This window comes from Triticum urartu, chromosome 6A (assembly GCF_056163025.1).
Source record: "Triticum urartu cultivar PI428250 chromosome 6A, HENAU_Tu73, whole genome shotgun sequence".
NCBI lineage: Eukaryota > Viridiplantae > Streptophyta > Magnoliopsida > Poales > Poaceae > Triticum > Triticum urartu.
Window position 1 is genome coordinate 151,731,785 of NC_141878.1, and position 27,690 is coordinate 151,759,474.

Genomic DNA, 27,690 nt, shown 5'->3' on the forward strand with positions numbered 1-27,690 from the left:
AGTTTTGTACTTTTTTGTGTAACAAGAACAATTTTGAATTTTGAGAATATTTTTTGGAAACACGAACAAAAATTATTTTTTTGATTTTTTTAAAAAGAGAAGAAAAGGAAAAGAAATAAAAAAGAAAATCGTAAACATTTTGTAAAATTGTGAACAAGTTCTGAGAAAGAAAAATAAACTTGAAAAAGAAAATGAAACAAAAAACAAAAAAGTAAAAAAAACAGAAACGAAAAAAGAGAAATGGAAAAACAATAGAAAGCCGAAAAAGAACCCAAAAAAACGATACAGAAAAGAACCCGGTTCAGGGAACCTTCTAGAAGGTTCCCAAAACCGGTTGGACGCATTATGTATAAGTGGGCCGGCCCAGGTTTGTCGCTCGCTGCGCTGCCCTGTGCGGTAGCCCGACATTTTGCCGCAGCAAGCGGCGAATAGGGATTTCCTTGAGCGTCTGCTACGTAATGTGTGTAACTGCAAAAAAATAAATATAAATACGATTTACTTGACCTGTGTGGTAGCCCATCAGCACCACAAAACGGGTCCAGCCCAGTAGTAGCACCTCCGTTTTTCTCTGTCTCGGCAAAGCCCAAACTTCATCTAAAGAAAAGGCAAAGCCCAAATCACATGGGCCAGCCAATATTTTGGTATGGTTATCCAAACAGCCCCTGAATCTCTCGTCCGGCTTCTTCTTCCTCCGGTCTCACCATGGATTGGAAATTCTTTCAGCCCTAGACTAGACACTGCGAGCAGCCAAACATGAGAATAACGCCCGACTCGACCCCTCCCGGCCGCGGCGCCAGTCGACGGCAGCATCGCCGGCGCACGCCGCCCGACCCCGCCCCGTTCCGTGGTCGCCTCCGACCCGCCCGTGAGCTCTCTCTGTCTCCTCCTCTCTTCCCATCTCTCCGTCTCCTCCTCTCTTCCCTTCTCTCTGTCTCCTCTGTCTCCCGGCCGCCGGCTGCTGTTGTTAGATGGATTGATGGATATTGCATAGATAGATAGATGGATGGATAAGCTGAATTTGCTACTCCTAGTCCTAGATGTTTTGGTGTTTGTGAATGGCGCTAGTAGCTAATGTGAATGGTGAATTTGCTAGTATCGCTTTATTTTTTGGCTATTGTGAATGGTGGATGGTGATAAATATGTCTCAATTTTTTGCTACTGTCAATGGTGGATGGTGCTAGATGATATTCGTAAATCTTTTTCATTCTCCATGTTCGAAACCAACAAGCATTAGAATTCAACAAGCAATTTCAATCCAGGGACATTCTGGACATTTCAACACAGAACTTGTCCCACAATCTCAGATTACAATCTAGAAAAGAACTCAATGGCTGATTCTGATGGAAGTTTCCCAGAATCTGATTTTGGATGGGAGATTCCCAGAATCAGATTTTGTCTGACAACTTGTTCTTGTACTATTGTTGGTGTGGTCATGGGAGATTCAGATCAACCAGACCATTGATGGATGATTGTTACTACCTTTTGTAGCCTTGCACTATCAGTTTTTGTCATGCTTTATCAACTTTGTTTGATCATCAAGAGATGACCTCGAATTCTGCATTTATTGTGCAATCAGCCATATTTTTGTATGCTTTGGCATGTTTTCTAAAAAACAAATGTTTCACATGTGCATCTTATTTCCTTCAAATACTTCAAATTTTAATCTGCATTTGGGATTACCTTTAATCAGTATATTACCTATCTTTAATTTGCAGCTTGCTCTTGCTTCTTCTGCTGCTACTCTGCTGCGTTCAGGCGAGCGCCTACGACCCGCTCGATCCGAGCGGAAACATCACCGTTAGCTGGGACTTCGTCGACATCAAGGACATTTACTCGGTAATATATTTCTGTCTAGCTCATTTCTAGTTCACTAGTAAGGTGCCCGTGCTTTGCGATGCTTAACCTGTTCTGAATTCTATGCTAAAATCAAAGCACTGGGCCGTGTCGCAGGCTTAACTTGTTCAGCATTTGATGCTGACATATACAGTAATGTAGTAGTTTGTTTAGAAAGCCTGGCATGCCCAGTATTCTGTTCTGAAATACTAGTATATGACAGATTGTTGTTTATGAAGCTTAGTGAACTTGTCCTGTATTATTTCCTTCGATGTTTGTTGGGCTATTTCATGATGCGAATAGTATTGTCTGTCCAGCTAAAGTTACTACTTGTTAAAAAAAAATCTAAAGTTACTACTTTTCTCCATTTGGTTGATGCGATTGGTTTTTGGCCTTGCTATGTATTCATGTACCCCTTTTCAACTATTCATCTGGTCTATATAAATCTTGTACATGCTCCAGAATATTCTTGGAGAGAAATTAAAGTACCAGTATAAATTCGTTACATTTATTATGCTAGTGTTTGTACATATCTAGCTCTGTGTTCCATAATATTTTGGTCCATGGACGGTGTTCTTTAGCCTTGAGTTCTTTTTACTTGTGTTGGAGAGTTATCAATGTTCCTCGATGGTACTGGTTGACGGGTTAATTCATAGTTTTGAGGTCAAAGATTTGTCGTTTGTCCCATTACACCTGCCTTAAAAGCTCTGACCTCTTAAAGGTAGTTGCCCATTTTGAGAGTGGCAACTCAAAGTATCCCTTGTCTCAGAAATTACAAGTGCAGGAAGGATTCAATGTAAATTGTTGTAAATTGATATGCTATTATTATGATTATATTCAGACTAATATCTTCACACGATGGGCTTATCAGTCCTGCATTATTAGTGGGCTTCATTGTATTGTGATACTGGTTACTCCCTCCTTGCATCTATATAGGGCCTAATACGTTTTTTAAGACCGTCTTTGACTATTTACAAGATTAATAATACATGAAATGTATAATGTGAAAATTATATCATTGGAAGCTCCTTTCACATATGTTGGGGATATGACTATTTGTGTAAGCCATCCAGGAGGGGCCGGGTTACGCAAATAGAGGTTCATCAGAAGCCCAAGACCAAGGCATGAAGATGGCGGTTCACTAAAAGGCTTAAGGGCGCACAGGCGACTCTGAGGCCCGTAAAGATAAACCGCCATGATGGTATAACTTGTACTATAAGGTAGAAGTAACTAGTCGCCGAGCCGGACACTGTTTATGAGCCGGCCGGGACTCTGTAGGCCGCAGGACGTCAACCCGTGTATATAAGGGGACGACCCGCCAGCGGCTTAGGATGAGAAACAACTGATCGAGAGCCAGGCATAGCGTATCTCGCTCCTTGGTCATCGAAACCTCAAGCAATTCCAACCCAACTAAACGTAGGCCTTCCTTCACCGTAAGGGGCTGAACTAGTATAAACCTCGCGTATCCTTGTCCCGATTAACCCCTTTAAGCTTCCTAGTTGCGATGGCTCCACGACTAAGTCCTTGCAAAAGGACATCTGCCGTGACAATTCCACGACAACATACGTATTTAACGATATGTTTTGTGTAAGTTGCATGCCATATATTATTGCTCTAACATTTGGTAAAGCTAGCCTCGAAAAACGCATTAGGCCCTATATAGATGGAAGGAGGGAGTAACTATTTAAGACATGATGATTGGGCATCTCTAAAAGGAAAATAATGTAAGACATCAGTATTGGGTGTTGTTGTTCCTGTTAAAACTAGACTTAGCATTTTCTGATCTAACTTTTTAACATGTGATTGTTAATTTATCTGCATGTGTTCGCATTAAAAATAATATTACTATGATCACCCTTCCTTCAGTTAAAATTTTGAAGCGTTCTTGCATAATCACACATGCAAGCTGCTTCTTCTTAGAACATGTGAACGAATGTAGCTGATTTTCTACAGTTCATATATATGAGGTTTGTAGCTATGGAATTGATAAGCACAAAGGCAACTATCATGAAATTGAAGCAACCAGAAGAACATTAAAGTGCTCTGCTTTGCAACTGTAGCTGATTTTATTGCATAAAGAATGCATTCATGCTAGCTCTGACTGTCCTGCTGTCTTTTAATTGGTTTGCAATAGACCAATAGTTTCCTCTCGGGAACTTAGTAGCAGTCTGATAAGAGTTATCGATGGCAAAATCATTGTCATGGAATTCTATATGGCCCGTTTCCACGTGACTGGCATATAGGAGTATCTATTGCGAGTATTGCCTTGTGTGGGCCAGTCTTCACTGTTGATATCTTGAACAGATCCTGTCTTGAGTACATTAAGATTGTGGGAACCACTCTTTCAGAGTCAGCTGGATCTAATCCAGTGAGTGATCTATTCTACGGTAACCATTTAGTGTCGTTCTTGCCTAGAAATAAAGTAAAGAATCTTGACAGCCTGAACTTTGTAGCACTATAATCTCTATAACACGGACTTCAATCTCAAACCGGTGTTGAATCCCGAATCATGAAACTAAGGTGGCCTCCTATTTGCTCAGTAACTCTGGCAGTCATATAGATGAACAACTGCATCCATGTTATCTTCCGTGTATTTGCTCAATAGCTCATTAGCGTATTCTAATATAGAAATCAATGAGCTAACCATAATATATATTTTCTTTACGCAGGTCTCGGTTAGTCTCCAGAACTACCAGCTCTACCGCCACCTCGAGGATCCAGGGTGGCGGCTGGCGATGAGGTGATCTTGGACGCGAAGGGCGCGGAGGCGACCGAGCAGGGAAACTGCACTCGCTTCGTCGGTGCTCACAGCTGCGAGAAGCAGCCTGTAATGATGGACCTGGGCCCCGGCGCGCCGTACAACCTTCAGGTCGCCAACTGCTGCCAGGGCGGTGTCCTGTCTTCGGTCATGCAGAACAGCAAGGCGGCCACATCGACGTTCATGATGACCGTCGGCAACTTTGCTCCTTCCAGCGACGGCAGCCCCCAGATGCCATTCAATTTCAGCATTGGGGTGCCAGGTTACACTTGCAGCAATGCCACAGTGGTGCCCCCATCCAGGCCCAGATCAACAAGCAGCGGCACATCCAGGCCCTGAGTATGTCTTTTACTTGCGAGTGTAATTTATTTAGTAGAGGTCTTGCAATACGTAGCATTTATCTGATTATTCTTGTTGTGCAATGTATAGTTGCAGTCTTGCAGATAGGAATTAACAAATATCACAACACCAGGCAATGAAAATACACGAGTGATAGTCAAACACACAGTTTGCTTGCTCCACCCAAATCAACCAAAATCAAATCAAGTTACAATTCATTTAAAATAAAAATCATAAACTAATAGAGTATTTTGCTTCGATAATCGTTCTGGCCGTGGTGACGGCGTCCATTGAGAGAAGTTAACCAACGCTATACCTATTACTTAATATATGGTAGAAACAAAAGCGGTATAATTTACACTGTACAGCAAAATCTATACTCGGAGACGGAACTTTGTGACACAAACCAATAGATGCTATAGCGTTACAACTAACAACTGCACAGATAGTGGTGGCTGCAACTACCTGATGCCGACGGGACAGAGAAAATACACTGCCTCCTGCACATGAGAACTATGCTTCTAAAGCTCGTTAATTTGTTCAAACACGAGTGTAGCTAGCAGATCAATTAAGCACACCTCAAATCCACTTTAATCAGGCCTTAGTAACATGGAATCTAGAAGTATCATACTTATATTCTTTTGGGTAAAAGATATCGTACTTATGTAAATGCGCAAGAAACAGTACAAAGTTCAGTAAAGAGAAGCTAAAAACACCATTCATTTACTATACAAGTGAACTATTTCTTCTCAAGCATGCAGCCATTCATTTACTATACAGCAGGGCTATTTCTAACCATCATCATTCTATTTGTTCCTGTGCAGTGTAACGCCCCTGATCGGAGAGGGGATCGGCGATCTAGAGTAGGTGAGAGGGAGCAGGTGAGGAAGGGGGATGAGCTTGGAGAAGGGGGTTAGGATTGTAGAGGAAGGTTTGGATACAGAAAATGATCTACACACGCATGCCTCCACACGGCCACAGGCGGCCACCCTTAACGCACCCACGCCTCCACTTGGCAGGCCAGCTGGCTGGGCCCGCCAGCCAGCACCTAGGCACACTAATCAGCTGATTAGGTGTGACATTCTCCCCTCCTTAAGAAGAGGCCTCCCCCTCCCAAATGGGTGCCGTGGGAAAACACTGGCGTAGCACGTCGTAGTCCTCCCAGGTGGCCGAGTCCGGGGACGGCGACGACCATTGTATCTTGAGCTGCACCACATGCGCGTCGCCATGCTTCATCATACGCCTCTCCAGGATCTTGACAGGCTCTGTCGTCGACGCAGACAGGTCTTGGACTCGGGGAAGCTCGGCGAAAATCGGTGAGTAGTCCGGCGTGAACGGCTTCAGCTGGGAGACGTGGAAGACCGGGTGCACACGGCTGTCCGGCGGCAGATCCAGCTTGTAAGCCAGAGGTCCAATCTTCTCAAGCACGGTGTAGGGGCCGAAGAACTTGTAGGCGAGCTTGGCGCATGGGCGCGAGACCACGGAGCGTTGCACATAAGGCTGCAGCTTCAGCAAGACCTGTTCTCCCACTTGGAATGAGCGCTCGACGCGGTGCTTGTCCGCCTGCTTCTTGAAGCGGTGCTGGGCACGCGCCAGCTGGGCGCGGATGGCATCTGTATGCTCTGCCCAGTCCAGGTCGTCGCCGGCCGGTGTCGCCTCCGCCCAGGTTGCCATTGCGCCCAAGTTGGCTTCTCTGCCATACAGGGCCTTGAAGGGTGTGCACTGGAGAGATGAATGGAAGGTTGAGTTGTACCAGAACTCAGCCATCGGTAGCCAGCGGCGCCACTTGCTGGGGGAATCATGGACGGCGCAGCGCAGGTACATCTCCAGGCACTGGTTCACCCGCTCGCTCTGGCCATCGGTCTGCGGGTGGTACGCCGTTGAGTACAAGAGCTTGGTGCCCGCGCTCTCGAGCAGTTCGCGCCAGAGGTTGCTGGTGAAGATCTTGTCGCGGTCAGAGACGATGGACGAAGGGATGCCGTGCAGCTTCACAATGTTGTCCCAGAACGCGCGGGCGACAGTCGCGGCGGTGAAGGGGTGGCGGAGTGGCACGAAGTGCGCGAACTTGGTGAAGCGGTCGACGACCACCATGATGGAATTGCAGCTCTCGGACGCCGGCAGGCCCTCGATAAAATCCATCGTCAGGTCCTCCCATGGCGCCGAAGGAATGGGCAGAGGCGCGAGGAGGCCGGCCAGCCTGGTGTGCTCGTGCTTGGCATGTTGACAGACGGCGCATTGATGCACGAACTCCTCCACGTCTCTCTTCAGGCCACGCCACTTGAAGTGCTTCTTGACGCGGTGATAAGTCGCCGTGACGCCCGAGTGGCCGCCCACCGCGCTGTTGTGGAGCGCGGCGATCAGCTTGGTGCGCAGGGCTGTGTTCGCCCCAATCCAAAGCCGGCCTTAACGACGAATGACGCCGCGGTGGAGCTCGTACCCGTCTGCATCCGGGCTGGACACGGCTAGATGTTGGAGGTGCTCTTGAGCCTCCGCGTCCGTTGCGTAGGAGTTAGCCACCTCTTGCAACCACGCCGGCTGGCAGATCGAGAGCGCGGCCACGTCCATGAGCTTGCCCACCCGGGAGAGCGCATCCGTGGCTCCGTTGTCGAGGCCGTGCTTGTACAGGAAGCGAAACTGAAGGCCGGCGAGCTTGGACATGGCCTTGCGCTGGACGTCTGTCTCGAGGTGTTGCTCGCCCAAATTGCAGAGACTCTTGTGATCCGTGAGGATGTCGAACGGCCCGCGTTGTAGATACTGTCGCCACTTGTCCACAGCCATCATAACCGCGAGGAACTCCTCGTAAGTGGAGAGTTTCTGGTTGCGCGCACCCAGCGCCTTGCTGAAATAGGCCACGGGGTGCCCCTCTTGAGTGAGCACCGCGCCGATGCCCGTGTCGCAGGCATCCGTCTCGATGGCGAACGGCTTGTCGAAGTTGGGAAGCGCGAGCACCGGTGTGGTGACCATGGCCTGCTTGAGCAGGTCGAACGCAGCTTGGGCGTGCTCGGACCACTCGAAGCCTTTCTTGGTGAGGAGCTGCGTGAGTGGCTTGGCGATGATGCCGTAGTGCGGCACAAACTTGCGATAGTAGCCTGTAAGGCCGAGGAAACCGCGAAGTTCAGTCGGCGTCGTTGGCGTAGGCCACTGCACCATGGCTTGGGTCTTCTCCGCATCGGTGGCGACGCCCTCGCGTGAAATCACATGCCCGAGGTAGTCGATGTGGTCGGTGGCGAACTCGCACTTGGAGGCCTTGACATAGAGTTGGTGTTGCCGGAGCAACTCCAGCACCGTGCGCACATGTTCCAGGTGCTCCTCCATCGTTTCACTGAAGACCAGAATATCGTCAAGGAAAATGATGACGAACTTGCGAATGTACTTACTGAAGATTGCATTCATCAGGCACTGAAATGTTGCCGGTGCGTTGGTGAGGCCGAACGGCATGACGCGGAACTGAAAATGGTCGTGATGGGTTTTGAACGCCGTCTTGGCCTCATCTTCTTCGCGCATTCAAATCTAGTGATAGCCAGACCGCAGATCAAGCTTGGAGAAGACCGTAGCGCCCGCCAGTTCATCGCGCAGTTCATCCACGATCGGCAGGGGAAACTTGTTTTTGATCGTCGCGTCGTTGAGCCGACGGTAGTCGACGCAAAACCTCCAGGTGCCGTCCTTCTTGACGAGCAGCACCGGTGCCGCGTAGGGGCTCATGCTATGAGTAATGATCCCCGAGTCCAGCATCTCGCGGACCTGCCGCTCGATCTCGTCTTTCTGCAGGGGAGAGTAGCGGTAGGGGCGAGTATTGGCCGGAATCGCCCCTTCCACCAATGTGACGGCTTGGTCGTACTGACGGTGCGGCGACAGTCCTTGGGGCGCGGCGAAGACATCGGTGTACTCGTCGAGGAGGTCGGCGAGTGGGGTCTGGCTCGGTGACTTGCGCTTGGTCTGCACGGGCGGACAAGCATCCACCATGGCCATTGCCCAAACCTCGTTGCCGGCGATCAACTTGCGAAGTTCTGCTGGCTCCACCGCTGTCAGGGTCTCGGTGGCCTTGGGTTTGACGCCGCGCAGCGTGACTTGCTCGCCGTCGTGGAGGAATGAGACGAACTTGTCTTGCCAGTGGCAGGTCACGGGGCTGTGCTGCGCCAGCCAGTCCATGCCCAGGATGCCATCGTAAGCGCCGATGTCGAGCTCGCGCATTGGTGTCGAGAAGGTGTGCCCCTGCATCCACCACTTCAGGTCGGGTACGATGCGATCACAGGTGAGGCGATCGCCGTTGGCGACCCGTACTTCCACCGGCGGCAGAGGTTGGGTTTGTGCGCCGATGCGGTCGATGAAGCTCTTGTTGACGAAGCTGTGGGTGCTGCCCGAGTCGAGGAGGAGCAGCATGACTTGGTTCCCGACCAAGGCGCGCAGGCGAATAGTGCTCGGCGAGTCGGAGCCGTCCAGCGCCTGGGCTGACAGAACGCAGCACTCCGCAGGCCGATCTGGTGGAGCGAGCTCGTCCAAGAGCTGGAGAGCATGGATCGCGTCGTCGGAGAGAACCTCCCCATGCTCCCCCACGTGTATGGTGAGCAACTGTGCCGGTTGCGCGCAGCGGTGCTCCCGTGAGTATTTGTCGCCGCACTTGAAGCAGAGGCTGTTGGCGCGCCTGTAATCCCGCAACTGGCGCTCCCGAGCGAATTCGTCGCCGACAGCGCGTGGGGCTGCCGCTTGGCGCGGTTGAGCCGCGTTTGTTGGTGGAGGAGGACGCCCTGGAGGAACTGGTCGGCCCCGTGGACGTGTTGTGCCCAGCTCTTCCTCCTGAATGCACGCCAGCACGGATGCGCGGGTGATGCTCGACGGGGCTTGTAGACGAACCGCAGCGCCCAGCTCGTCCTTCAGTCCCAACAAAAACTGTGTGATGAAGAACTTGTTGTTGATGGAGGGATCCAACGCCAGAAGGTGATACATGAGTTCATCAAACGCCGTGCGATAATCGGCGACGCTGCCCGTCTGCCGTAGCTGAAGGAGACGATGCATAGTGAGTTCGAACTCGTCCGCACCAAACTCTTCGAGCACGGCGACGCAGAACATGTCCCATGTCAGGTTGCGGTGACTCTGGCGAAACGCCTGGAGCCAGTGCGCCGCCTGCCCCTCGATGTACAGAGCAGCGCCCAGCACTGAGAGGGGGAACCGGAATGAGTGGTGGTCGGTTGTCCCCCAGACGAGCGTGAGCAGAGGCGGGACGATGGGGCTCCGCGTGGGGGGGCTGATGGCGCGGAGGCGGTGGTGGTGGCGGTGGTGGTGGTGGTGGTACCAGCGTGGTGACAGAGCCCGCTGGTGAGGTCGAGCCGTCGACAGTCTTGCGGGTCGCATCGATGTCTGCCTGCGTCAGATCGAGCTGCCGCGAGAGGCCCTGCAGCTCCGCCGAGATCTGGTTGTTGAAGGCGATCTGCGCCTCGAGTTGCTTGTCGCGGAGAGCGGTTTGCTTGTCGAGCTTGGTGAGGAGGGAGTCGTGCATCTTCGCGATGTGGGCGTTCCCTTCCTCCATGGCTTCAGGACTTGCCGCGTCGCAACGGAGGGCTTCGAGGGCGCATTGCTCCTGCCTGAAAGGGGATCGAACCCCGCGACGGATTTTGGGCGAGATCCGGCGAGCGGACTCGCACCGTGCGCGGTGGATGTTACCGATCCACCTCCCAAGCTTCAGAAGGTGCAGCGGCGGCGAGGGGGAAATTTTTTTTGGCTCTGAATACCAATGTAACGCCCCTGATCGGAGAGGGGATCGGCGATCTAGAGTAGGTGAGAGGGAGCAGGTGAGGAAGGGGGATGAGCTTGGAGAAGGGGGTTAGGATTGTAGAGGAAGGTTTGGATACAGAAAATGATCTACACACGCATGCCTCCACACGGCCACAGGCGGCCATCCTTAACGCACCCACGCCTCCACTTGGCAGGCCAACTGGCTGGGCCCGCCAGCCAGCACCTAGGCACACTCATCAGCTGATTAGGTGTGACATGCAGTGACTTGGCAGGTCTTGTGCTTCTACTCACAGACAGTGGCGGCCCCACGGAAGTCTTGCTGCGTGTCGCTCTCCGCGTTCTACAGTAGCGTGATCGTGGAGTGTCAGCGTTGCATCTGCGGCGCCTGCCCAGTGACTTCCATGGCGCCGCAGTGCAAGGGACCCAAGGCCGAGCCTGCTGTCCATGCACTGGGCACATGTGCCCAATCCAGGTGCACTGGCACATCAAGAAGAGCTACCGGGAGTACTGGCGTGTGAAGATGACTGTTAACAACTTCAACACGCTGAAGAACTTTAGTGACTGGAACCTGCTAGTGCAGCACCCCGGTATGCAGAACCTGACAAAAGTCTTCAGCTTCAACCACCACCCGCTAGTCCAGTATGGCACAATAAGTAAGTTCCACCACACTTAGCAACAAATTTAAAGCCTTTCTTACGGAATCCCTTACTATATATTGCTTCCCTAAAATTTATTGAGAGACCTACCTACTATTGTTTCTCAAAATTTCCCACTCAAACCTGAAAATTGATTTTTATTCAAAAAAACTGTCAGTATATACTGCTTAAAAAACCAGTATGTGCTCCTTTAAAAGGTCAGCATATACTCCTTATAAAAATGCACTATACACTCCTTCAAAATAAAGTCAGAAAATTTCCTTGAAGAAGAAACGTTAGTATATACTCCTAGAAAAAAAAATGCAGTATATAGAATTAGCATATACTCCTAATAAAATTGCACTATATAGTCCTTCATAATACAGTCAGAAAATTCCCTTGAAGAAGAAACATTAGTATATACTCCTAGAAAAAAATGCAGTATATAGAATCAGTATATACTCCTTATAAAATGCACTATATACTCCTTCAAAATGAAGTGAGAAAATTCACTTGAAGAAGAAACATCAGTATATACTCCTAGAAAAAATTGCAGTATATAGAATCAGCATATACTCCTTATAAAAATGCACTATCTACTCCTTCAAAATAATGTCAGAAAAATCCATTGAAGAAGAAACGTTAGTATATACTCCTAGAATTTTTTTGCAGCTTATCGAATCCTTAGAAAAGTGCAGTCTACACTTTAAGAATGGCTATTATCTAGTCCATGAAAATGGAAATTGCTTAAGCTATACCTTCATAATCTTTTTTCTTACTTTAGGTATACCTACTCGTAAATTGTTAATGAACTATAACTCGTACACATGTACTTATAATGTACACTCATTTTTAACAAAAATGTCCAAGATGTACGCTAGCTAGCTGAGGAGTGCAAGTTACGTACCAAATTTCCTAATTATTTAATTAAAGCTAGCGGCTGGATGCCCACTCGTAGGAAGTAGTTATGCATGCTAATTGAGTACATACTCTTGGGAGTATAAAAAAGGAGTCCGGACACCTTTTCTGTACTCCCAAGAGTACATATACTCCCACCTCTTAACGGATACTTTTGGGTTGATCCAATCCGGTAGCAAACTAACCGCTTGCATGCAACTAAATTGGTTATGTGACCATGCGTGCATGCAGCCATGCATGGAACTACTTGACTAGAATCATGGGAGCGTGTGTGCAGTACTATTTAATTATTAATCACGAATCGGCATATGATTTACTGGTAGTATAATGCGTGATGTCTACGTTGTTGGATGAAATGGAGTAGTATATCCATGAAGACGCTTATCACACAGAAGTTTGAAGAAGACTATATATTTTTATGGGGTATATACTGCTTTTTAAAGGAGCATATACTGATTCCAAGGAGTATATACTGCGTTGTTTTAAGGAGTACATACTGATTTTTTCTTTGAGTACATACTTTAATTTTAAGAAGTACGCCAAGGCTTTTTATGGGTGGTATATACTGTTTTTTCTGGAGAATATACTTTTTATTTGAAGGATTGTGTATTGCGTTTACAGGGTATATACTGCTTAATTTTTATGGACTATATACTGTTTAAGTTCCAAAGAGGAAGTATATACTGTTTTTTTTTCCTTCGGAAGCAGCATGAATTGCCTGTAATGAAAATAAGTATATACTTCATCAGAATATATGCTCCAAGGCAACTATATACTACATTTGATAGAAAACAAAGGAGTATATACTACATTTGTTAGAAAACAAGGGAGTACATACAACATATTTTAGAAAGCACAAAGTAGCAGTACAATATTTTAGATCAGGTGAGTTGATACAACGTATACAACTTTAGTATTTAGATCAGGAGCATAGTTACGTAGCAAACAAATGATCATAGATTAGTACTTCACTCTGCATCTTCCGTACATGTAGACAAAATAATTAGGAGACAAATGCTTCAAGAAACGCCATCAGTTGAAGATGCATGAAGTAACAAGCAATCAACTCATGAATTATATTTGTAGTAGCATCTCTGATCTGACGTCCATTCAGAGGAGCTGGGCACTATGGGAGTTGTGGCCACGTGCTACCATCACGGCAGATGCTGCGGCTTTCCTGCCCTTGCTGCTTCATCATGCTTTGAGCCGTGGGGCGTCGACGGCCGACATCGCTTGTGTAGCTCCGTTGTAGAATACAAGTCCATACGGTCCATTATCACACGCAGCTGTTAGAATTAGATGGAAATATTGATAAAATCCGCACATCATCTCTGCTCTCTAGTCTGTTGGCTCTCCTGTTGGGGGTTTCATCATGTCAGTTTTCACACGGGAAGAAACTAGAACCTCTACCAAAGACAGAAGAAAATCACGACGTATCTAGATGTGCAAGTAGCCGCCGACAAACATTTTCCTCACTTGATCCTAGCAGTGCGCCGCTGGTCTGCTTCCATGCAGGCCACTGTCGAGGGATCTCCTTCTGGAAGCCGGTGATGTGGCCCGTGCGGCCGTGCGAGCGGCCGCCGCCATTAGATGTCGATGCAACTGGTGTAGAAACGGATAAGCTCAGAGGTGGTTGAATTAGCAAATAAAATGACTAGAAAATCGGAGCGCCAACAACCTAGCCTTTTTACTATTATTATTTAAATCAAAATTTAAATGGATATGATGCTAGGAAAATTCAACAAGAGACACATGGCTAGGAGTATGTACTCCTAGGAGTACCAACAAGAGACACATGGCTAGGAGTACTAACAAGAGACACACACACACACACACACACACACACACACACACACATATAGGGAACAGCTTTCCTACCAGAATTATTACATTATTGGAGTTCACATTTATAGAAGAGGAAAGCATGTGTGTGTGTGTGTGGGGGGGGGGGGGGGGGGGGGGGGGCATGCCCTATTTAGAGAAGGCCTATGGTGTAGGTTTTGTTGCTTAGCTAGCAGTGAAAGGTTCCATACATCTCGGTTTATTTTTAGTAAGTTTTACTCCCAAAGGGTTCGACACCTTTTGCATTATATGAATGCATCAGGCATTGGATGTTTGCAAACGTTCCTTCCATTACGGGCAATAAACTCAGTCATAATCTACATGCATTACATTACATGAAAAACTAGGAGTTTGAGCCTAAAAGTAATCATCTAATGCAACAAAAATGATATCTCTAATAAATCTAGAGTATTTTGGACAAGTAAACCTGCCAGCTTCAAATTGCATTACACATCATGGTTTCTTTGTTCATTTAGTATGAAAAGTGCAAGCAGTCCTGCCGCATATAATGGAACCCAACGTATTGATAGTTAACATGCATTCATTCAATCCGTCTATTGACGCACTGGCATCTAATAAATCTAATCTGCGGGAGGTTATTGTGCTATGTGAACGCGTTATAAGAAGAGTGCGGCGTTTCGGTGCCCATGCTCATCTGCACCCGTTCAGGAAAAAAATAAAAAAAATACTAAAAAAATTTAAAAATTCCAATTTTTTTGGTGTGGTAGGTAACTTGATGCGTCAGGTTCGCTATAATTTTTAGATCATTTGGACATCTGAGCTGCTCTGAGCTAAAAAGACAAATCGGGTCAGAACAGTGCATGAACAGTTAACATTTTTACGGACCCCGAATTTGTCTTTTTTGTCAAGAGCTGCCCAGATGTTTAAATGATTTGAAAATTGAAGCGAACCTCATGCAGCAAATTATCTATCACCCAAAAAAAATTTGGATTTTTTTGAATTATTTTAGTATTTCTTTTGAATTTTTTCGTCAGCGCAGGTGTGGCTGAGCCTGGGCTCAGAAGTGGATTACCGAAAAACTTCTTCTCTGTACATCTAGCTTGCATCTTTCACCCAAAGTTTCAGTACCTTCAGTGCAATGGTTTGGAGCTGGCTGTAGGTGCCTCGCGATGCACCAGGCCAAGTGAATATTATCTTTATTGTGCTCCTTGATTACTCCCTCCGGTCCTTTTTACTCTACATATAAAAATTGTCTGAAGTCAAACTTTACAAAGTTTGACCATATTTATATGAAAAAATATCAACATCTACCATGATAAAGTTATACAACATGAAACTCTAAGTCATGATGCATCTACTAGTATTGATTTCACATTGTGAATATTGATATTTTTTCTATAAAGTTGGTCAAATTTTACGAGGCTTGACTTCAGACAAATTTAATATGCGAACTAAAAAGGATCGGAGGAAGTACTTACTCTCTTTCTACACGTCTGGACGTAATTTTCCCTTTAAACACATGCAAGAATGGCGACGATAGCCAACGGTGGCATATGGACCCTAACTGCATGTACGTACATCTGTTTCTATTTCCTGGTTAGCTATAGAGAAATGTGGAGATAATGTGTGCTTAGCTATAGACAGACGTGGAAAGGAGCGCTGACAAAATACCTAGACAACCTACGATCCCAGGATTCGAGGAAGTAGGTCACATGCCGTTCAGTTTGACATTCCGTACACAGGTGTAGTCACAGGTCTCTACTATTTTGCAATGGTAGGCCACACTTGATGCATGGGTCCAGATTTTGTTTTACCAAACACATTATATTAAACAGAAAAAATGAAATTCGGACAGTGCACCTTAACTCTTTGTACCTCGTTATTTAACAAGTACTCTCTATGTAAACTAATATAAAAGTGTTTAGATCATTAACATAATAATCTAAACACTCTTATATTAGTTTACGGAAGGAATATTTCACATAATGATACAAGAAACTAATCATTTTTCCCAGCTTGCTTGCAATCATTTAGAAAATCCGTTAGTGTTTCAGCAAAGTATACGAGCTGATGGTTGCACGCTTATGGGGTTTCTTTCACAATGAGCAAGTCAAGATATGTGCAAATGATTTTGCAAAATAAAAAGATACGTGCAACTGAGTGTGTTGCTCCCGCAGGTGGTCTGGGAGGGAACCCTAACCGCCTTCTCTCGTCTGGGTGGTGCAGGTCGATCGATTCTGCAAGGGGCTCGTGCTCAAGCAGACACGCAGGGAGTTGTGGTGGTTCGGCGAGCGCAGTGGTCTTGCATGCGGAGGTCCGACGCGATGCGTCTGCATTGGATTTGGCAGCTCCGACGATGGCTTCGGGCGCCGCTGGTGTGTGGAGGTTCTTTGCATGTGGTGGTGAGGGAGGGGGCGATGAAGCCCCGGCAGCCTGGCTCGAAGGCCCGGGACCACGCTAATTCGGCCTCATGGGTCAGAGCAGACAGGTGCGAGTGTGGTGGATCTGGTGTCTTCAGTCTTCAGCATCCATATAGTTTCCTGCATCAACACGTCTCATGCAAGGCTGAGGCCAGGAACCACGACGGTTCTTAGAGCAACTCCAACGCGTTGACGCAAACTGTCCGCGAGTGTCCGTTTGGATAGAAAGGGATGAAAATGACGGGCCAACACACGGAAGCAAACGGACGAGTGTCCGTGTTTTGTCTACACGACACCCGTTTCAAGCCCAAATTTGAGCCGGGTTTGCGTCGGAGCGAATGCGCGCGACGTCCACCCTTCTCCTCCCAATGGCCTGCCAGTCGGTGGCACATCTAGCCCCATTTCACCCCCTTTCCCAAATCCCTCCCGCCCGCTCACTCCCCCGCCCGCTCGCCATGGACGGCGCGTCGAACCCCGACGCCGCCGCTGGCCTCGCCTCCACCGTCGATAAGCCCCACATCGTCCGCTACATATAGTTGCCTCTTATCAAATACTAATTACACTCACTTAGTAGCTTCAGTGGGAGTTATGTGAGATGGTCATGGAAGTAATTCAAGGGGAAGCATTTTCATGAGTATTGTTAAGGTTGAAGATGGTTTTTCAGGCATCGTCATTAAGAAATCAGATGGTCTTTTCAAACGACCAGTGCTTAGAACATACTCTCTTTGGAGCAAACTGGAGGCCTTTGGACGTCATGATTGACTAGCAGACGAGACATACACATGCACAACACACATGATCCATGCACTGGCCCCTGATTGGCCCGTTTAAAGATTGATTCATCCATGCATGTTCAAGTATGTACCCATCACCTGCTACTAGACCGATTAGAGGGAAAGCATAAACGACAAGAGACTATATTTTTTATTCCTGCTAACAAATATTGTCACACCTCACTGAGTATTACTCGGGTTATAAACATACTAACAATCAATGGATTTATGATTGGTTTTGAAAGATAATACGCAGGAGACGTACTAAAAAGCAGAGGAGCTACATGAAGCCTGTAGGCTTTGAGCTTGTGCGTGAAATGGCAAAACGAGCAGCGCGAGAGCTGGTCTGTGACGCGTAGCAGCCTTTGACTTGTGTTTGGAGAACAATACATATAGCACGGTGGATTAATAACAGGGCATGAGGTGTAAAAGATACTAGTGATAATTATCTTGATAAAATAACTTTCATGGTATTCTGGGTGAAAGAAAAAAACAAAATCGACACGATATAAATGTTACTATTCACACATTTTGTAACTGTTATTTTGTGTTTTTGGCCCTAAAGCCGATGAAGGATATTCCTTCTATAAAACTTTTTATACGAGTATAAAATTAGATTAAGTTTATTTTCAAAACGTTTCTGGAATTTTTGACTTTTTTTTACAATTTCTACTTTTTTCCAAATCAGATACATTGTGCCCCGAGACCCACTGTGTATTTTTTTCAAAAAGTCAAAGAATGAGTAACACAGAGTATGTTCGATGGTCTCTGAGAGTAGCACCTATAGAGCAAAGGATTTTTGGCCCATGATTAACTGGTAGAGGGACACGTGCTCGTGTTGTTTTTATATGCAAAAACAAGTGGAAGACAAAATCATGTCATGGGCAGTCTCATTTGTTTCCCAATAGAAGTTAAAAAAATGTCTATTACACACTTTCCTCTGAGAAGATGAGTACAGAGAAAGAAAGTTACAACCGTACCTTAGTTTTGCTCGGCATTATTCTATCACACCTGTCATCAAATTGTCATGCTCATCGTCTAAGGAATCGGGCTGCATGGAGAAAAGTGTCAGCTCAGATGCCATCTGTCGGACAAGATCGATGCCGCCCTCACCAATTAGGGCCGCCGCCCTGGCATACGAAGCCTCAACACCAGCTTCACCGGCAGACACGCAGCAGCACCAGTGAGTGCCTCGGGTGGCGGTTGGGAGGGGCGTGCTGGTGGGGCTAGGGTTCGGTCGCTCTTGTGTAGCCAGGTCCCCTAACTCACTTTCTAGAATATTGAAGGTGTCAAGTACAATAAAAAGAATGCGCACATCCAATCGTGAAAAGGTTTGCACAATGAAAAATAAAAGTTTGTGTCATTATAACAACGGGGATGGGCCGACGGGGAAATGGTAATTTCCTCCGTCATCGTTTAGTTATTTAAGTTTAGATCGTAAACCGTCCGCCGATGAACTATTTGTATTTTGGTCCAGTGAACTGCAATGTATATATTCCCCTATGCAATTCATTGATCTATGTCCGTTTGTTACTTTCTTTCATTTCTCTATGTAGTTTGGTCCATCATGTTGCATAGATAACATAGATTTGGGTGTCCGATTTTAGATACCCAGCTGTGGGCGCGTGCCTTTGAGGGGTGACCGGTCCCTCTCCTCAGGCGCGTCTAGAGGTGTACGTGGATGTATTGGGAGCGAAATTTGCTATATCCAATTGTATTTGCTCTTATATTGGATAAAGAAGTTTCAAACCACGTAACTACTACTCTCTCCGTTCCAAAATATATGACTCAACTTTATAATAACTTTAATATAAAATTGAGTCATCTATTTTAAAACGGATTGAGTACATAATACCCAAGGATAAATCCAAACAGTATTTTCTTTGGTACAAGTAGTACTGTGCATATAGCCAGAGAACAACCAGCATTCTCCACCACACATATGACGATCTCATCCCAAAATGTTATCACACATGACAATCTCATCCCAAACAGTACTCTCTTTGGGACAAGAAACTTATTTTGGGATGATGGGAATACTGATCTGAGTACTCACTTAGGGCGTATGAATAATCCACCATACTAATAATAATGGTCTTGGCAGCACAATAAAAGGCAAGTGTCTGTAATAAACGGTAAACATGTGGGGCCTTTCCGAAAGTTGTGTGCTATATATAATTGCACAAATGGCCAATTTCATCAGGTAGTACATTACATAACCGAACAGCTGATGGCTATATATAATTGCACAAATGGGGGCAGAGTACATCCCATCTGAGCCAGCTGATGGTTTACTCTATTCTTTTCTCTACTCACATGCACTGTTTACGTCCCGCACATACAATGATGCCGTTGCCAAACAGAGGCTGCCTGGAATTCTGCAAGCTAGAAAGTTGGAGGGCCACTGCTCGCACCGGGAGATAAGACTTTGACTTCCACTCATTGTGGGTACCCGATGTACTTGGTCCACTACACATTATCACGTTGAGAAACAAAATGGTATCGGGAGAAGCGATAAGCATGAGCACGACGTGCTCTCTGAGTCGCTCTTTACATTGGTAAAAACTTCACAAATTATACTACGTTGTCGGCAAGGCAAGGTACATGGTTCTTTGACTAACTGAACAAAATTCAGCAAGGCAAACAACATTTCCTAATCAAGCCAATCCAATAGGGTCTTCACCTGCACACCCATCAAACGTACCATCCCACTTGTCGATCAAAGGAGTACAAAACCAAAATATATAATCAAAAAAAGCAAGAGAAAACAACAGGGCCTTCAGCTGCACACCCATCATTGGCTAGATGTCACCACGAATAAAAAAGGTGCTTTGATAAATTCACCACATTTCTCGCCTGTGAAGTTCTTTGGTACATCATGTTCTTTTATTTCTCATGCATATAGCCTGCAAATATAATCTCAGCTTGTTGGTGAGAGATATGTAGGAAGGAAGTTGTTCTGAAACGTTCCCCTAAAAAAAAACTTGTTCTGAAGCCAAATAAATCAGAAGAAATATCAAAGTAACTACACAAACAGAAAAGCATGAACTGCTCCTGCTGAAAGGCCACGGAGGCATTCAATACCAAAACCTTTCAACCTCTCTTCCCCTTCTTACTCTTAAATTCACTGAATCAAAGAAATCTCTCTCTTCCCTCATGAAACAGAAATAAAAAATTGCAAGGATCTGCAAGAGCAAGACCTAGAAGGATATAACACGGGAAGGAAAAGCTCACCACTTCTTTTATGAGGTAGACAGCGTTGGAAGAATTAGCTGATCTTACTCAACAAACTATGTCCCCGCACATATATGAGCATCAGTTTCTTTTATCAATACCAACAGCCGGCGGCACACCCACAATGTTAATTTTGTTTAGTATAAGCACACCCATGAAAACTGTTGAAATCAGTAAGGAAGAAAGGAAAGAAATATCCACAGAGGAGGAAGGGGAAGGGAGTCTGTCCAGCACCACGTCGTCCTTTCGCCGGCGCTGCCGCATAAGGAAGAGGAATAACAGCCACACCCCCAGCACGGCATCTGGCCGGAGCACATCAAGAGGACCGACAGGAGAGGAAACATCTGCAGCCCGCCTGCCTGACATGGAGACCTGCACCACGCAACCCGTAGAAATGAACCACTGGTCGAAACCACCGGCCATCTCGGCATCAGATAGGCAGAAAGATAGGGGGAAGACCCACTAGCACCAGCAGGCCACTCGGGAGGCCGCTGCCCAAGTCAGCTACCAACCCCGCGCACACCAGTGCAGCATGCCACAGCCCCTAGCACAGTCGTGCCAGCGCCCCATGCTCTCCACCACGGCAACCGCCCCGCCGGCGCGAGATCCAGCAGACCACGCGGGGGACCTCCGCCCCATCCAGTGGCCAACAGCGCTCACACCAGCGTTGTGCACCACGGCCTCGAGCACGGCCGTGCGCCGCATGGCACCATGCCGGAGCAACATGCGTCGCCGCCACCACCTCCACACGCGCTAGTCGGAGAAGCAACCCCGCCGCTTCCCGCCAGGTAGAAAGACGCCCCGCCGTCTCCATCCCCGGAGACAGACAAGCTTCGTCGGCCGACGCCTCCGGCGGCGGTGGGTCAGGGGAGGGAGGGGGAGGAGAAAGTGGCGCTGCTAGGTCTTCACCCCTCAAGTCGCCAGGGGTGGACGACGCGGGGGCCCAGGGGAGAAGGGTGAGATGTGTGGACGGCTGGGCTGCATGCACGGGTGACTACGGCTGATATGCAAAGAACCAAAAAACCAGCGAGGAAAAAAAAGCACGAACCTTTCCTGCGCATGGAACCTTTCGTGGGCTGGGAACTCTTCGCTCGCGGCCCGACGACTGGCGCGGTGCAGGAGGCATGCGGCCTACCTGCTGGGCCTAGTGTCCAAGCATATGTAAAAGTGGTCCAGCTTTATCTCAATGAGGAAATAAATTTCACACACACAAAATGAGAAAAATGTTTAGAGGGAAAGAAAGGGGACCAGATTCCAAACAGACCATGTGGCTTAGATTGCCACCTCTAGAGAGAAACACAATAGGTTTGATATATATATATATATATAGAGAAACATATATATATATAAGAGAGAAACACAATGTAATCGAACGGTTTGTAGGCAAGGTGCTTGGGCACCTAGGTGTCCCAAACTAGCGTCCTATATATATATATATATATATATATATATATATATATATATATATATATATATATAACTGTTCGATTACATTGAGATGTGTGCATGTGTAATTAGTATTAGCATTGATGGGTCAACCATGTTAGGAAAGAATTATTGCAAATTATTGCTTCATATGGACACTTAATGCCTAGATTAAACAAGATAGAGAAAAAAAACAACAATTAATGGTCCATTAAGACCATGCATGCTGCATGGTACGTGTCCAACTTTATTTCTTATACGTGCACTTCTTTCTTTTTACATAAATATAGGAAGTCATATACATAATTAGATACATACGTATATGATTGTCTTGGGAACAGAAGGTATGGTTATCTTTTGTCTCCATAGGAAAATACACATGAACGTCTTCAAGCTTTTTCCAAAATGGATATTTTTTTGGGTATGTGCGTACCAATCATACTTCTCTTCATACCCCAGATGTGAGATTTGTACCCCGGTTATTCAAATACCTATGCATGCCATAATTCATGTAGTCGGGTATATATGTAGCCATATTTTACTGTATATATACGTTGACAGGAAACCTACAACAGTTTTCTACACTTTTTCATATAGCCGGGTATATACGTGTGCAGACACATTGGGTATACTGTTTTATTTAAGTACGTTGGGTATATACTAGAAGATTTATGTAAGCATGTCATATAAAGTATGTGGATACAATTAGGAGTTTTTTTTGTTACGAAGGTATACTAGGAGTTCATTGGGTATATTTTACATAGCAGGGTATCTATGTAGCCATATTTTATGCAGTCTGGAATATACGTACCCGCGTATGTACATCGTCAGTAGGTACCAGATACAAGTATTAGATAGTTAGAAAATAAATTATTGGATATATACATACCAGGTATGTAAATAATTTCATTAGTAGGTATTCGATACCCATATTAGATAGTTAGGAAACAAAAATGAAATATAATGGTTCAAAAAAATATTGAGTATATACAAGTTGGTATGTATTAGATATTTAGGAAACCCAGGGTGACGAATAGCGCGATATATATATATATATATATATATATATATATATATATATATATATATATATAGGGCTTATCTCAAAATATAATGGTTCAAAAAAATACCCAGGGTGACGAATAGCGCGATATATATATATATATAGGGCTTATCTCAAAATTTTAGTTTTTCCATTTTATAAGGCTCAATTTGGTTGTTCCCCATCACATTTTCAGACTTCAAGGTGCATTAAATCATTGCATGCAATTAAGAGAAAACTGACCAATGCATGCATTTTATGCATGCATGCATTGCAATTAATGCATTCGTAAACATAATTTTTTGAGGAAAACAAGAGCATTAATTGGGTGCTTTTGCAAACTACAAAAATATTTCACCACTCATCATCTACCTTGGTTGATGAGATTTTTGAATTGAGCCTTATAAACCGGAAAGGAGGGAGTATAACGCAGGTATGACCCTTCCCGCTCGCAACGGGGGTGCTCCGATCTACGGCAGGAAAGGACTCGAGCATCGGGTCCTCGTACACCTCGACATCCATGAGGATCCCTCCTCAGGCAGGCTGGTCTCCAAGCCATTCACGTGGCGCTACAACATCGTGGATGGCGAGGCCAAAGCTCGCGACAGGCGTGAGCGCGTCTCCCGTCCCGTGCGTCAGGATCGGCGCGACCGAGATGAAGATGGTGATCGCGGTCGTCGCCGCGACGGGCGCGACGCGTCCAGGGGAGGTCAAGACAGCGGTGCACGTCCCCACAGGAGCCTTTCCCGTGCGCCTCGCGACGATCGACGGCATGACCAAGACAGGGGAAGCAGGGTTGACCACCGCGGCAACCGCGACGGCCGTAGGCGTGCTGCATCGCCGGCGCCCCTGCCGGCCGGCGCCCCTATCCTCTTGGGCTCCGGCGCCGACTGCGACCCCGAGGCTAGCGCCCTGGAGATGGGTCGAGCCCCTCCAGCCACGGCTCTGGCTGCTCCTGTGGAGGCTCGTGGTCGCAGCCCGTCTAGGCACGCGCGCCCTGGCAGTGCCAGGCGGGACTCAAGGGACGCCCTGTAACACCCCGGATATAACTTTCCCAATTTGTACTCCAACTCTTGCCGTTTCCGGCGTTAAGTTATATTTATTTCTCGGGTTCGGGTTTTTGTCTCCGTGTGTTGTTGTCTTTGTCATGCATCTCATATCATGTCATCATGTGCATTGTATTTGCATACGTGTTCGTCTCATGCATTCGAGCATTTTCCCCGTTGTCCGTTTTGCATTCCGGCGCTTCGTTCTCCTCCGATGGCCAATTCTAGCTTTCTTTCGTGTGTGGGGATTAAACATTTCCGGATTGGACCAAGACTTGTCATGCGGCCTTGGTTTATTACCGGTAGACCGCCTGTCAAGTTTCGTACCATTTGGACTTCGTTTGATACTCCAACGGTTAACCGAGAGACCGAAAAGGTCTCGTGTGTGTTGCAGCCCAACACCCCTCCAATTTGGCCCAAAACCCACCAAACTCTGCTCCATCATCTAGAGCGTTCGATCACGATCGCGTGGCCGAAAACCACACCTCATTTGGACTCCCCTAGCTCCTCCTATGCCTATATATACACCCCCCTCGAAAATCCACGGTTCTTCTGCCCCCTAACCCTAAAAAAAAGATCTCCGCCGCCGCCGGACAACGTCCGCGCCGAGCCGGACGTGTTCGGATCCAGCGCCGCCTACCGCGATCCGCCACGTGCCTGCCGGTCTCCTCTCCGCCGCCGGTCCGGGAGGCCCAAACCGGGCCCCCGAGGCCCATCTTCCCCCGCGCCTGCGCCCGAGCGCCCGCCGCCTCTTCCTCGGGGCCGGTTGCCTCCGACCGCCGCGCCGCCTTCACCGGCCATCTCCGGCCGCCCGAGCCGCCGGAGCTCCTCGCCGACCTCCCCGCACCGTCCGTCGCCCGCGGCCGCCGCCTCCTCTCCCTCGCCGCCGGACGCCGCCCCCACGCCGCTCGCCGCCTCACTGCCCGGATCCGGCCGGCGAGCCTCTCCCCGCGCCAAGTCCAACTCCGGCGAGCTCAGCCCCTCTCCGGCGATCCTCGGGCCGCGCGCCGCTACAGTACCCGGACTCGATCCAGATCTGGATCTGGGACAAGGGTTGACTTTTTCCTCCGAACCCTAATTTTTATGCAATCTTCATCATGCTATATCTCCGCATCCGTAGCTCCGTTTTGGGCATATAGCATATCAAAATGTTCATCTCGATGAGTACATCATTTCATTCCATTGCATCATTTTCATTTGAGTGCATCTTGATGCCCGAAATGCTGTTAGAAGGAGGCTTCGTGAGTTAATTGTCAGATCTGCTAGTTCATCTTAGACTTTTGTCATTTTTGCCATGATTATTGTGTGCATGATATGCCTGTGAGTCCTACATATGTTTTGTTAAGGATTTTGTTATCTTTCCAGAGGTGCAACCCATGCATTTTTATGATGTGTGTGGTGACTTGTGCAAGATTGCAAAGTGAGGCACCCGGTAAATCTGTTTTCAGGGACTTGGTAGTTTTCACTAAGTCTGGGATTATTTAGTTCATGATGCCATATGTTCATATTGTTTCCTAGTGATCCGTGCCTCTTTTGAGGATGATCATTAAGGGAGTTTTTTTAATCTTGTAGTGCTCTATCCATCCATGTCTTTGTTTGCAATTATGGAGCACCCTAGCTTGAGTCAATCGAGCTCTACTTTTGCTTCGTTGTGAATCTGGGCAGATCGTCAACTTGTTTGTGATTTTGCCGATGCTATTGTAGTTGATCCGTGCATGCTATGCCATTGTTCTTGCCATGTCTAGCTTGTATTTTGTGCCTTCTTTATGGATGTATACTTGTCTTGCCATGACTTGCACCGAGGTGAGTGCATCGAGCTCGTAAACATGCCTTCGTGAGTTATGTTTCAGCATGTCCCAGTTTTCACTAAGTCTGAAAACTGATTATGTTTTTGCTATGTTCGTGTGCTTGTTAGTATATTTTGTGATCCCTTTTGGCTCAAGGTCACTAAGGGACTTTTGTTAAGCTTGTTTAGTAGCTCCATTCCATGTCTTTCTTTGTCATGTTCAGGTCCTGTAGCATGTTATTTTGTTGCTCCGAAGAGGGCTATATGATCTGAAATTTCAGACAAGTGTTAATTTCACTAAGTCTGAAATCTGTTTTGCATTTGCGTTTTTGCCATACTTTTTTGAACCTGTTAATGGATGAATTGGCTGTAGCTCAATGCTAGACTTTTGTTAAGCATCTTGTGTGCATCCCTGTCATGTATTTTGTTGTCTTGTTTGGTGGCTGTGGCATGTTCATCTCATTGCATTTAGATGCCTACTTGCTGTAAATCGCAGACCGGTGTCATTTTTGGAATCGCTTGCCATTTCCAAACCGTAACTCCGATTCCGGCGTTCTTTATATCGTTTTCAAGCGATTTCATCTCATCTTTCCAGTGGCACACTTGGATTCCCAAGTTGAGGCCAGGTTCATGCATTTCCTGTCATATCTTGCATTTTGCATCCCGCATCGCATCCCGCATAGCATATCATCATTGCATCATATCGCTTGATCCTTGCACGTGGTTGATTGTGTCCTTGTTGCTTGTTTGTCTTGTTTGGGTAGAGCCGGGAGACGAGTTCGCTAACGAGGAGCCCGTTGAGTTTGCTTTTGAGGATCCAGTCAACTCTGATAGCTTTGCAGGCAAGATGATCATACCCTCGAAATCACTACTATCTTTGCTATGCTAGTTTGCTCGCTCTTTTGCTATGCCATTGCTACGATGCCTACCACTTGCTTGAAAGCCTCCCAAATTGCCATGTCAAACCTCTAACCCACCATTGTCCTAGCAAACCGTTGATTGGCTATGTTACCGCTTTGCTCAGCCCCTCTTATAGCGTTGCTAGTTGCAGGTGAAGATTGGAGGCCGTTCCTTGTTGGAACATCTTTTAGTTACTTGTTGGGATATCATTATATTGCCGTGTTATCTTAATGCATCTATATACTTGGTAAAGGGTGGAAGGCTCGGCCTCTCGCCTAGTGTTTTGTTCCACTCTTGCCGCCCTAGTTTCCGTCATATCGGTGTTATGTTCCCAGATTTTGCGTTCCTCACGCGGTTGGGTTATAATGGGAACCCCTTGATAGTTTGCCTTGATTAAAGCTTTTCCAGCAATGCCCAACCTTGGTTTTACCATTTGCCACCTAGCCTTTTCTTTCCCTTGGGTTCTGCAGACTCAAGGGTCATCTTATTTTAACCCCCCCGGGCCAGTGCTCCTCTGAGTGTTGGTCCAAACTGTCAGCCGCCGGTGGCTACCAGGGACAACTCTGGGCTGGCCTACCGGAAGTTTAGACAATCTGAGTGTGCCCTGAGAAAGAGATATGTGCATCTCCTATCGGGATTTGTCGGCACATTCGGGCGGTGTTGCTGGTCTTGTTTTAACCTGTCGAAGTGTCTTGAGTTACCGAGATACCGAGTCTGATCGGAACGTCTTGGGAGGAGGTCTATTCCTTCGTTGACCGTGAGAGCTTGTCATGGGCTAAGTTGGGACTCCCTTGCAGGGATTGAACTTTCGAAAGCCGTGCCCGCGGTTATGGGCAGATGGGAATTTGTTAATGTCCGGTTGTAGATAACTTGAACCTTAATTAGTTAAAATGAATCAACTGAGTGTGTTACCGTGATGGCCTCTTCTCGGCGGAGTCCGGGAAGTGGACACGGTGTTGGAGTAATGTTTGCGCAGGTTGTTCTCTAGCTTCTCGCTCGTGCTTTGCCTCCTCTCCTCGCTCTCCTTTGCGAATAAGTTAGCCATCAT

General features: G+C 46.9%; 2 long non-coding RNA genes across 5 annotated transcripts; one reads left to right on the forward strand and one right to left on the reverse strand.

Moving 5' to 3' along the window:
* The first annotated feature begins 648 nt into the window (after positions 1 to 648).
* On the forward strand, positions 649 to 19,692 carry LOC125517350 (uncharacterized). 4 transcript variants are annotated; one of them, XR_015607709.1, is made up of 4 exons: positions 649 to 865; positions 1,716 to 1,836; positions 4,503 to 11,313; positions 16,243 to 19,692. It is a non-coding gene; the product is annotated as an uncharacterized LOC125517350 (long non-coding RNA). The 4 variants fall into 4 exon arrangements; XR_015607710.1 differs by having other exon boundaries at positions 4,503 to 4,930; XR_015607708.1 differs by lacking the exon at positions 16,243 to 19,692 and having other exon boundaries at positions 4,503 to 4,930; positions 5,755 to 12,984.
* A 740-nt stretch (positions 19,693 to 20,432) lies between these two features.
* On the reverse strand, positions 20,433 to 21,813 carry LOC125535440 (uncharacterized). The gene is made up of 2 exons (XR_007294679.2): positions 20,907 to 21,813; positions 20,433 to 20,815 (listed from the first exon to the last, which is right to left on the reverse strand). It is a non-coding gene; the product is annotated as an uncharacterized LOC125535440 (long non-coding RNA).
* Positions 21,814 to 27,690: the final 5,877 nt, after the last annotated feature.